The following is a 12,599-nucleotide window of genomic DNA, read 5'->3' as shown; positions in this document are numbered from 1 at the left end:
AAATGAACTCTGACCTCTGTCTAGTACCAGGTACAAAAGTCAGATCAAAGTGGATTAAAGACCTCAATATCAGACATGAATGCATGTACATAAGGTACATAGAGGAAAATGTAGGCAGAACCCTCCATGACATTGAAGCTAAAAGCATCTTTAAGGATGAAACACCACTGACCATGCAAGTGGAAGCAAACATAAACAAATGGGACTACATCAAACTAAGAAGCTTCTGCACTTCAAAATAAAACAGTGACCAAAATACAGAAAGAGCCCACAGAATGGGAAGGAATATTTACCCAATACCCATCTGATCAGGGATTAATATCCAGGATATACAAGACAGTAGTAGAATTATATAAGAAAAGAACCTTCAACTCCATCAAAAACTGGGGAGAAGAAATGAACAGAAGCTTTCTCAAAAAAGAAATACAAATGGCCAAAAGGCACATGAAAAAATGCTCCACATCGCTAGTCGTCAGGGAGATGCAAGTCAAAACAAGTATGAGATATCATCTCACACCACAGAGACTGGCACACATTCAAAAGAACAAAAGCAACCAGTGCTGGTGTGGATGTGGGGAAAAAGGGACCCTCCTACACTGCTGGTGGGAATGTCGACTGGTTCAGCCCTTTTGGAAAACAGTATGATCACTTCTCAAAAAATTAGAAATTGAGCTCCCATTTTACCCAGCAATACCACTTCTGGGAATATATCCCGGAGAGGCAAAAAAGTATAGTCGAAATGACATCTGCTCTCGAATGTTCATTGCAGCACTGTTTACAATAGCCACAATCTGGAAAAAACCCAAGTGCCCGAGAATGGATGACTGGTTAAAGAAATTTTGGTATATCTACACAACGGAATACTATGCTGCTGTTAGAAAAGATGACGTCATGACCTTTGCATATAAGTGGATCAACATGGAAAGTCTCATGCTAAGTGAAATGAGTCAGAAAGAGAGAGACAGACATAGATAGATTGCACTCATCTGTGGAACATAATAATATAATAACAGAATAGGAGACTAACAGCCAAGAATAGTGGAAATAAGTACCAGGAGGTTGGCTTCAAGTCTTGGGAGCTGGCCCCACATGCTGAAGGAAGGGCAGCTCGCATACAGAAGGGAACATGAGTGCCTGATGGAATTGTGTGTGACTCAGGAGCACTATGATGGGTGCAATTTCAATAAAGCTAAGCTCTTTGCACGACGAGCAAGGACAAACCAATGTTATCCAACAAGAAAATATTATTCTAGTCCATCAACACTTATATTTTAGGCTGCTGAATGAAATACACTCTATTAAGATGCCAGGTATATTTCAATTCATAGCTAAACATTTTAATATAATAATACATTGGTAAATTTTAACAATCAAGGTCATTATGTCAGATACATAGAACAATTTGGATACAAAAATGTAATAGTTGGCCTAAGAAACTTGACCTGTTTTTAAATTTTTTATTTTGATCATTATAATTCTCTTCACACTGCTGCTTCACTACCATTCCTCCTAAGAAGTTTCTCTGTCAAGAAAAAACATAGTATTAAAAAAAAAGTATCTCTATTTGAAAGAACTTCAAGTTGATTTTTAAAATAAAATCTTAAATTTGCCCTCTTTCTCCCACATTGTGTACTCACTAGGAGACTTGGAGCAGAGCATAATTATGTGAAATTCTTTCTTGACATGTCTCTGGAACCTCTATTCCTCTGTTCAGCAACCTTTATCTCAACAACAGAGAACACAATATCATGATTTTTCTACACAACAAATACAACTAGATTCTGAAATGAATGACACCAAACACTGAACAAAATCAGGCATATCTGGAAGCTGTAACCTAAACGGTGAACCTGTTTATAGCTTGCACTAGACTCCTAATTTCTGCTTTAGTCTTCTGAGGCCTCTTGCTAAATCCCTCACTACATTAAAAACACTAACCACACTCTTTACTTATCTGAAAGACTGCAAAACAGTGTGGAATAAAAAAATCTGCTTGGATATCATGTCTTCTTGTACGTACAGCAGCCACAGGCAATGATGGTCAGTAATGACTGAAATATGGCACTAAATACTATCCCCTCCATGTGAATTGAATTAATTGATTTATTAGGTGCAAAATAGCCAGGTGGATTTAAGCTAATTAAGTATTTGATTGCTAATTGCCAACAAGGGGGGATTAAAAAAATGAGCGAGGTGAAAAAGGGATAGATAACGCTTGTAGCACATGCAAAGTGCAAGCTGCCTCCAGCACAGAAAGCCATGATGTAGGAAAGCAGAGGTGGAGGCTATGGTCTTTGAGTGGAAATGAAATGGCCCATATTCTTTGCCATTTCATAAGTATGTGTGGTAGTGTCATCTCATCTTAGCAGATACCTAGAGGAAAATCAGACAAGACACAAAAAAGAAAAAAACATAAAGTTTAGAGAGATGCTTTAAGAAGATAGACATATGAATGTTCAGATAAAGATCTGTTAGGATACCTGTCTTATAGACAAAATGACATGAAATAATATAACATTTCCTTATGAATTTCTGTATCCAGCCATTCAGCTATCCTATACATTCATTTACCCACACATCTAACGTTGCAGTTTCCGACTATTTTTTTATGCTTGTATACATTATTTTTTTGCTTAATACTGTTTTAAAAACCTAGAAATAACTCATTAATATATCCATACTGTAACAAAATTTTCTAAATATTTATTTCGCACTTATGGGTGCTATGCAAGGTACTAAGCATTAATCACCTTTAAGCCTAACAAAACACTACTGATTAAGAAACCAAGGTTTAGTAATTTACCCAAGACCTTGAAAGTGTAAGTGATAGAACTGGCATTCAGAGTCAGGCAGTTTATCTTTAGTGCTCTCATACTTAATTATTTCCCGGCACAGATTTTCAATAAATATTTTTAATTGGCTATATGGTTTTGGTTGGCAATCATTCATGTTATTACTCCTTTAACTTTGGACATCTAGGACATCTTTGGACAATAAGGAGCTTGTTTCTCTTGCTCCTCCTCCTTATTTCCCTGCCCCTTCTCCTTTTTCTTTCTATTAAGCAAATATTTCTTTAGTGAGAATGCTCACATTATCAATATATTCACATCTCTGATTATTTCTTTTTTTTAGTTCACAAGTTTATTATGAAAAACACTGCAGTGCTCTTGTGCAGTAACATCATCTTACGGGTTGGGGGTAGGGAGTGGGAAATAGTTCTGTTCAACTCACCAGGTAGTGACAATAACAAAGAACAACATGTGGCTGAGATTTAAGAAGGGAAATAAACAGAACACAGACAAATCATACAACCAAATTAAATGGTATCCTTGAAAATAAACAAAACAATTTCAAAACTCACAAGTAGAGGGTAGGCCTTGGTACTTATTTTTAAAAACGTTCATTAAGCTCCAGTGATGGTTGCTGCTATCCTTATCTACAGTCATGCTGAGTAAAGCTACAGCTAAATGGAAGTTAAATTGTATTCACGAGGTGTTAATGTTTTCATCTTATGTGCAGTCTCTCAGAGAAAGCAAAAGTAACTACAAATAGTGCTATGCCAGAAACTGGTTTATTTTTTTTTTTATTTTTTTTTTAATAATTTTATTGAATCACCATGTGGAGGGTTACATAGTTCTCAGGATTATGTCGGTTATACAATTCTCAAACACCCTTCCCTTCACCAGTGCCCATCTCCCATCACCAACCCCCCCAGTATACCTGCCACCCCCTCCCACCTCCCCAGTCCCCACCCTTGTACATGATAAGTTCCACTTCGTTTATGCCTTATCTCGATTACATTCCATGTTTCAACACACAACTCACTACCATTGTTGGGGTTTCCCCCAAAAAAGGAAAGCAGTCCTATTGCCAAGGAGGCATTTGATAGTTCTCCACTGCTAAGAATATAGAGATATTAAGTCCCGCTGTTTGTTACATAACTTTTCTTTTTCCCCCTTGCCCCGCGCCACCGAGTTCACGCCTGTTTGGTAATCGCCACGCTGCCTGACAAGGGAAAAAAAAACCGAAAAGGATGGTTATTTCCCGTCATCGGCAGGCGTGGGGCTCTGGCTTAGTTGATAGACTAGTAGAGTTTCTGCAAGCAGTTTCTGGAACCGAAGGGCTTGCGCTGGTATCGGCTCCGGCTCGAGATTCCACCAGCGTCCCACTGTTCCATGTACATAATTTTTCCCCTTATATCCCATTCCCACGCCACCAGGTCTGTTTGCTTAATGGACATCACACTATGTTTGACACCACGCCGCGTTTCTTCCCGAGAAAGAAGGATATTTCTTCTCAGCCGGCGTGGGGATATAGCTTAGTTCAGTCTAGAGAGATGGCTACCACTTTGATTGCCTTCAATATTTCAGCAACAGACTTACTATTCTTGTTAGGATCTCCCACAAAAGTCCGACCCATTAAAAAGGGACATATTACATATTGCTGATGCTAAGATGACATTAGGTCGCGGCCGCGCGGTTTTGGGTTTCTGTATAAAGTCCAGGAAAAGTACAACCAGAAATATCACTACAAACTTTTACCCTTTTATGGTGCTCATAAGATGAAGAAGCCTAGAGAGAGGCTCGGCGTCTCCATTTTGCGCTCAGGAAAACCTCGGATCCTGCGCTGTGCTCAGGGGGGAGGTGTGGAGAGAGAGAGAGGTTAAAAGAATTGGGGGATGCCCGGCTCCCACTGTTTCAGCGCACCGTGGGGTCTCTGGTCCCATGCCGGAATTAGTTCAGTGGGCTGTTTGGAGTCCAAGAGCGCTTCCTTGGGCTCTTCCATCATGCTCGCTCCGCAGCAGGGTCCAAAGGGAAGCACACGTGGGGGAGGTGGGTTTAAGTATCTATCTGCTGTGGGCGGGGGTCGCCGCCCCCGCCCCCTGGGGCCTCCCGCAAGCGCGCGCGCCTCCCGTTTCAGCTGGGTCGCCGTCACCATTCAGAAACTGGTTTATTGACCAAAAATGTAGCTTCAGCAAGCAATGAACTGGTTCATTCTAAAGTGGTCATGGCTGTTGATGACAAGAGGCTTTGTATTATTATATGGCACATCTTTTGGTTTGTGTGAAAACAAGTTTTTTGAATGTTAACTATTCTCTGACACTTTGGAGTTACTGTTGCTTTTCCCATTTCCATTAGGTCAATATATGGTTCATGGCAATACTGTACAAGTTTAAAATTTCACTACAGGAAGTAGTCTGGGGAAGCTGAGTAACATGTGGCTCGCCTCTGCGAGGAGCTGGGTCAAACTGCAAGAAAGAGTATTTTATCATTATTTTTTCCTATTAATGAATCACCGTGGGGGTATAGATACAGGTTTATATATTCTCGTGCTTTTGTTTCAGTCATATACAGCTTGAGTATCTATCCCTCCACCAGTGCCTGTCCTCTGTTGACGACCCCATCATCCCTCCCACCCATTCACACTCCATTCCCCTCCCCACCCCGCCTCTTTGGCAGAGCATTCCCCTCTCTTCCCTCTCTCCCTTTGGGCATTGTGGTTAGTAATGGAGGTCTTGGATGGCCAATGTGTTCGGCCTATAGTCTGCTCTGAGCACGCCTCTCCCATCCCACATGGGTCCTCCCACCACATTTTTGCTTGGTATTCCCTTCTCTATCTGAACTGCCCTAAGAAAGAGTATTTTAGAGTATCATCAAGTTCCATGATTGCAGCTTGGTTACCACAACGATCACAATAGTTTGGAGCACTGAAAATCGTTACTACGTTCTGGTCATGGCACCAGTTATATCCCTCCATCACCAGCTGGTGGGCTCTAGACACCAATGTGAGGACATTGGCATGATTGAATGTCTCAGAAATATCTTGCCCGAAGGTGTCAGCTCCCTGGGGAGATATACCCAACCACCACGGTCATCTGGATCTGACCACAGCGAGTCACACATGGGACCTTCATGGGGAACTTCTTGTATGTGCTCAAGTGCTCTGATGTAATCCAGTGTATCTGTAGATGGTGAGAGGCCACCAAGTAGACAGAAGATCTGCCTATCCACCAAGGCAGTGAGAGGAAGGTAGTCAAAAAGATCTATGAAGTATTTCCAAACATTTGCATTTCCGTATTTCCTTAAGCACTCATCACAGAAACCATATACTTGTGTGATCTGTCTGCTCTCATGATTTCCTCAAAGAATAGTAATGCATTCATGGTAACGAACCTTAAGAGCTCCAAGTAGAGTAACTGTTTCAACTGAGTAATATCCTCTGTCAACATAATCTCCCATAAACAAGTAATTTGTTTCTGGTGATTTGCTACCAATCCTAAACAATTCCATGAGATCATGAAATTGCCCGTGCACATCTTCACAGATGGTAACTGGACATCGAACCTCTTGCACGTTGGATTCTTTTGTCAGGATTTCTTTAGCCAGGCTCTGCCGTGCAGTGTGGGCGGGATACTGTCGGTAGCTTGCCGGGCTCTCCTAGAGGGACGGAGGAAGGCAAACGCCCCACCTGCTTCTCGCAGAGGCTCTTGACCTGGGACTCGGACAGCTGCTTGCACTCGTACAGCTTCTTGATCCACTGGTCGAGCTCTTTGGTGAACACCTTCTCGTCTATGGTGGCACCCGCCCCATCCGGCTGCCACTCTGCGCTACTCCCATGCCACCGCCCGCACCCGGGCCATACGCACACACCACCGCTGGCTCCTTGGGTGGGTGTGTATGTGTGCAGTGGTGGTGGGGCAGGGTGGGATGGTCCCTCGGTGTTGACTGCAGGCGGCTGCTCCTGGCAAGGCTCAACCACCGGCCACTGCCCTCCTTCTTCGCTTGCTCTTTGCCCCAGAGCTCGGCTCTCTGTCTCTGATTGTTTCTTGACCCATTTGTATATCTCTTTTGGAAAGATGTTGTTTTAAACACATTGCCTACTTTAAAATTGATGTCTTTTTAAAATCCATTTAATTGTAAAAGGTTTTACATTGGTTTCCAAACAAGTTTGATAATCCATGGCTATCTGTTATTTATTAAACTTGTTTTTTTTTGTTTTGGTTTGTTTGGGGGCCACACCCAATGAAGCTACAGCTTCTCCTGGCTCTGTGCTCAGGGATCAATCCTGGTGGGCCCTGTAAGCCATATGATGTAATGAAGATCACACCAGGATCTGCAGTATGTGAGGAAAACACCTTACCAGCTGTACTGTCTCTTGGGCCTTATCCAGTCACTTTTGGTACAGTATCTTTTTGAAGTATTACCAAGAATTAGAATTTTATATCTTTGATCTATTTTTAGCTAATTTTCATGAATATTTTGCAATACCTCACTTTTTATGTATAGCTATCTGTAGGATAACATTGGTTCACTTTTTTATTTTATTTTTTTATTTATTTTATTTATTTATTTTTTTTGCTTTTTGGGTCACACCTGGCGATGCACAGGGGTTACTCCTGGCTCTGCACTCAGGAATTACCCCTGGCCGTGCTCAGGGGACCATATGGGATGCTGGGATTTGAACCCGGGTCGGCCGCGTGCAAGGCAAACGCCCTACCCGCTGTGCTATCTCTCCAGCCCCAACATTGGTTCACTTTTTATGTATAGCTATCTGTAGGATAACATCCTTGTCATAGGGAGCCTAGGTTTATTGGGTTATTTCTATCACAGTGCTCTCGTTCCTCTGTGCTTATTTGTAACGTCTCTCTTTGTGCTCTGCTCTGATTCCCCAACTGGTCAATCACCTTTATCTCCAAATCAGACTCTGTTGCAAATTTTGCTTTTCTCTTCTCCTTAAATCCTTTGCATAGTTAATTCAGAGTAATGTCCTTTTTGTATAGACACAAGAGGATAGTAAATGCTATGCTTTTGTAACTTGGGAGTTAATTGACTCAAAAAAATATTCACTCCTGGGCATCTGTTCTCATGACTTAAGCCTCAGTTGCCCTTAGTTCCTAGCACCCCAAAAGCAGGGTCCCAAAGAGGGACTGGATGGACCCAGGACAAGCTGTGAGCTACCCTGGCATCGAAATAGGCCAGGTCAAAGAGCCATAATACTTAACTATAGGTTAAGAGCATGGTCATGGACAAATTATGTCATGATCAAAAAAGTGTGTCCATATAAAATAACTAATATTAAGAAGTAGAATTAAGATGTTAATGAAGTTATTGGACTAAGGATACGAGAAAAACACTCTACGTGATTTTGCTTTTGAGCCTGATCAGCGATCAGGAAGGGCTTTGATATGTTTATTGTGCTACTGGACCTGGATGTGGTTGCTAACCCCAATGCTGGGAATTGGAGAGAGACTAGAGAGGAGAGACCAAGGAGGCAAGTTGGAGCTCGGAGAGGAGCTCGGGAGACAGGAGACAGGAAAGAGGAATGAAGGACTTAGTCAGATTGGAACAGGCACATGGGGAGAATGGAATAAATGGCAACTGATCACCAACGAGCCTGGCCCTCGTTTCCGCCTTTGTTGGCCCATGGCAGAGGGCATCTGGGGTAGGAAGTGGTGTGAGACCATCAAACACAGGTGCCAAGAGAGAGCTGCGGGATTCCTAGTCACCTGGTGATTATACAACTATCAAGTTGTCTCAGCATCATTTATTAAAGATTCTTCCTCCCTTATTGAATAGTCTAATATGAATTGATTGTGAACTCATAGATTAATTTCTGGACCATCCATTCTGTTCCATTGATCTATATGTTTTTTTTTCTACCAGTAGTATAATGTCTTGGTTAATTTTGCTTTGTAGTAGGTTCTAAAATTAGAAAAAGGTGTGATTCTTTCTATGACTTTCCTTTGTTTGGGGACTTGGCTTACAGGATACATTCAGCAGTGCTCAGGTTCAACTCTAGCAGGACTGTAGTGCCAGGGATGAACCTGGGTTGGCTTCATGCAAGTAAGCACCTTATCCACTGTACGATCTCTCTAGCTTTCTTTTCTTTTTCAAGATTGTAGCAGTTTTGGTTCCTTACATTTTCATTTGACTTTCAGGATTAGCTTGTCAATTGTTACATGAAGACACTATTGTGATAAATACTATGTTGAATATATAAATTAACTAGGTGAATATTTTTATTTTAACAATAATAAGTATCCTAATGAATATGACTTTATTCTATTTAGTAGGTCATCTATTTCTTCAAAAATATTTTATAATTATTAAAGCTTTGCAATTTTTTGCTCAAATTTATTTCTAAAGTATTTAATTTTTTTCTTTATTTGTATTGTTTTGGGGCTACTCCTAAAAGTGTTTTGGGGGGTATACCTGGCATGGTGCTTGGGGGTCACTCCCAGTAGTGCTAGGTGGATCATGCAGTATAATACATCAAACCCAGGCCTCCTATAACAAAGAAGTACTCTAGCAATTTGAGCTATCTTCCTATGCTCTAAGTATTTTAATCTTTCCAATGCTAATATAGATGAAATTGCTTTCTTAAGTTCACTTTTGAATTGTTAATTGTAAATGTACAGAAAATGCAACTGAGTTTTGTATATATGTTGTTACATATATTAAGCATGCTTAACTGTTAAGCATTAGTTAAGTATTAATAAAACATTAGTTCTAACATTTTTTTAAGATTCCTTTGGATTTTCTATATATATTAGTTTATTCCATCTGTTAATAGAGAGTTTTATTTTTCCTTTCTTGTCTGCATGTGTTTTATTTCATTTTCTTGTGAATAAAAGTGGCAAAAATTGACATTATTCCATTGTTCTCAGTGCAAGGAGGAAAGTAGCCAGTCTTTTACCACTTAATATGAAGTTAGTAGATGCCCTTTGTCTTGCTGAGTAAGTTTCTTTCTTATTCTAGGTTTTTGTTTTGTTTTGTTTTGTTTTGAGAGCCACACCTAGGTGTGCAGGTACTATGTTCTACTCTGTCTGGGAGACCATGCAGTGCCCAGAGCTTGAACCAGAGTGTTTTAGTAATTTATTATGCAATATTCGAAGTTGGAGGAAAAAGAAGAATCAAGATCTTCTTATTTTCCCGTAAAGGACTATTATGAGAGGACATGGAGATAACCCAGAGACCTGCAGTGCCTATCTTGCTTGCAGAAGTCTGCGTTTGATCTCAGCTATGTAACACCCAGCAGTGATGTTTCACCCCGATGGTCCTGAGCACTTCTAGGATTACTCCAAGTGCCCCGTCACTGCTGGCTGAAGCAGAATCGTATGTCCAGACTCCAGCAGTGAAACTTCAGGTCCCCCAAGCTGAGATCACAATGCACTCATACACCCACCCCTCATAAAAGAAAAGAGAAAAGAAATGTTATGTGATTACTGATTACTAAAAGATTATTTCTTGAAAATGGTGACTTCTCTTGGTATTTGATAATCAATTTGATACAGACAAAATTATGCTATTTGGCACAAAACTGGCTTAGGTGATTTGGGGAAATTGAAAGACTGAGCAGTAATAATACATTTAACTGTAGTGCAACTATAAGTAGCACTTATTTCCATAACATTTAATGATTATGAATGATAGCATTAATTATCTGTCAAATAATTCTTTGAGATCTTTTTAGTGTAGTATACAGCTCAACTGCAAATGTGCGTATATGTATTACAGTTTTGACCATGAAAAAGTTACAGCAGAAAAAAAAGTGTCTGATTATGTACTTTAAAATTAGTCCCACTCTTATAATTTTCATTATTTTTTTGTTATGACAAAATTGTCATGAGGTCAATTAGCTATTGGTGAACATGCCTATGATAAAGAGCTTGCAGTGAATCTACTGCCATGTAGTCTCATTCTCCTCTGCATGTACTTTCTGCTTAGAGGGAATCTCCTCCTCTTCACTAAAAGTTCATTACCCCACTCTCCACTTAAGCAAAGATCCGTTTTATATCTGCAAGAATCAGGTCAATGTTTCCTTCTCTGGTTCTTGTTTCTTATAATAGTAGAAAAAAACAACTCATAATAATGTCAGACATATTCCATACAGGTTGATCCCAGACAAGGTTTAGACAACCAGTTAAACATATTCTTTAATCACTTTGGCTGTAGAAGCTTATATTACTTAAAATGGCATTCCAAGCACTAGTCATTATAAGTCTTGGTTCATTACATTTGAGTATCTTATTTTCCTTCTTCTCTTTTATTACCTTTCACTTTGGTCATTGTTTATAGCCCTGCTGGGCTCCCTTGTTTCTTTATTTAAGAGTTCACTGGGATAGTATCTGATCTTATCTTTCGTGTCACCACCTTCCCACCTCTACAAGTTGATTAATATTCATGGTGACATTATTTCCAACTCTCTTGTGAGTGAATTTTCATCCCACTTACAGCAAAATACTGCAATGAATTATACACAAAACCTTGCTGGTTGAAGTGGTAGAAAAGGTTAAATTCTAGGTTTGTATTTTTTTTCTCATGCCTCGTTTCTCCCATTTCATTTCTGTGAGTGTGTATGTATCTTACAGTCCCCTAACTTTGATAGAAAACCTCGGGGATTGTTGATAAAAACAACAGCTTTCTCTCTTAAACTTTATTATATATCCATTTTAGGTGGTGAAGGTAAAATGATCTTGTTTTCATTTTTGAATATAGTATTTCTTAATCCCTTAGTATTTCTTTCATATTTACTGAAGAGTTAATGTGGAAATGTAGTCTGAATCTTTGTATCATGCAAAGGTCGCAAGTATGTTATAGACATGCTTGGAGTATGTATACTTCCCTTCTCTTAACTGAGTTGTTTTGCTTGGAAGTAAGAGAAACAAACTGCTGAAGTAGTAAAAAGAATTTATTGAAAAGATGTGGGAGTATTATTAAAGAACCGAAAAACAGCTGGGCTGTGCAGGCATTAAATGCAGAACCTGGAGAGTCACCAGACATTCCCTCAAGCCTGCAGCCCCGTCCTCCTAGCTTGCTTGTTCCTTAGGTCAGCTGCCTCTGGTTTTTGGGAAACATGATAGGAGAGAAATTGAGGTTTGGGGTCCTTCTGTGAGGGAAATGGATGCACTAGTGATGGGTGTGGTGTTGGAATTATGTCCATGAGAAACCATTATTAATAGTATTGTAGCACTGTAGTACTGTCGTCCCGTTGTTCATTGATTTGCCCAAGCGGGCACCAGGAATGTCTTCATTGTGAGACTTGTTGTTACTGTTTTTGGCATATCGGGTATGCCACTGGTAGCCTGCCTGGCTCTGCCGTGTGGGCGGGATACTCTCGGTAGCTTGCCAGGCTCTCTGAGAGGGACTGAGGAATTGAGCCCAGGTCAACCATGTGCAAGGCAAACACCCTACCCGCTGTGAACAACAACAACAAATTAATTAAAAATAGAAAAAAAATACAGAAAATGTAACTCTCCTTGAGAATTAAGTTAATATTACTGCATATATTGATTTGAGTTATACTCAATTTGAGTATATATTGATTGAATAAAATCTGATATTTTAAAAAGAAAAAAAATGGAAAAAGAAGTGACTCACCCCAAAGCCCTTGTACTTGCTCCCTTTCTTATTTCTATACCCAGATCTCTGTGAAAATTTTTACGTTGCTTTAGTTTGGGTCAAGTATCGGACTCAGTCCAGCCACCTATTTACAGTAGTCCACAGCTCTTCAGTGGTGTGGATACGGGGAATAGTTCTTAATAAAAAGGGGTGACCTATGCTAAACACACTACTTCTGGTTTGCTCAGTTTTCCATTT

General features: G+C 40.1%; 1 pseudogene; it reads right to left on the bottom strand.

Annotated features, from left to right (window-relative positions):
• Positions 1-4,974: 4,974 nt before the first annotated feature.
• LOC101545619 (serine/threonine-protein phosphatase 2A catalytic subunit alpha isoform-like) overlaps positions 4,975-12,599 on the bottom strand; it is a 96,439-nt pseudogene continuing 88,814 nt past the window's right edge.

Source organism: Sorex araneus, chromosome 1 (assembly GCF_027595985.1).
Source record: "Sorex araneus isolate mSorAra2 chromosome 1, mSorAra2.pri, whole genome shotgun sequence".
Lineage (NCBI taxonomy): Eukaryota > Metazoa > Chordata > Mammalia > Eulipotyphla > Soricidae > Sorex > Sorex araneus.
Note: the sequence above shows the minus strand (reverse complement) of the source record. Positions and strands in the feature narration are given on the sequence as shown.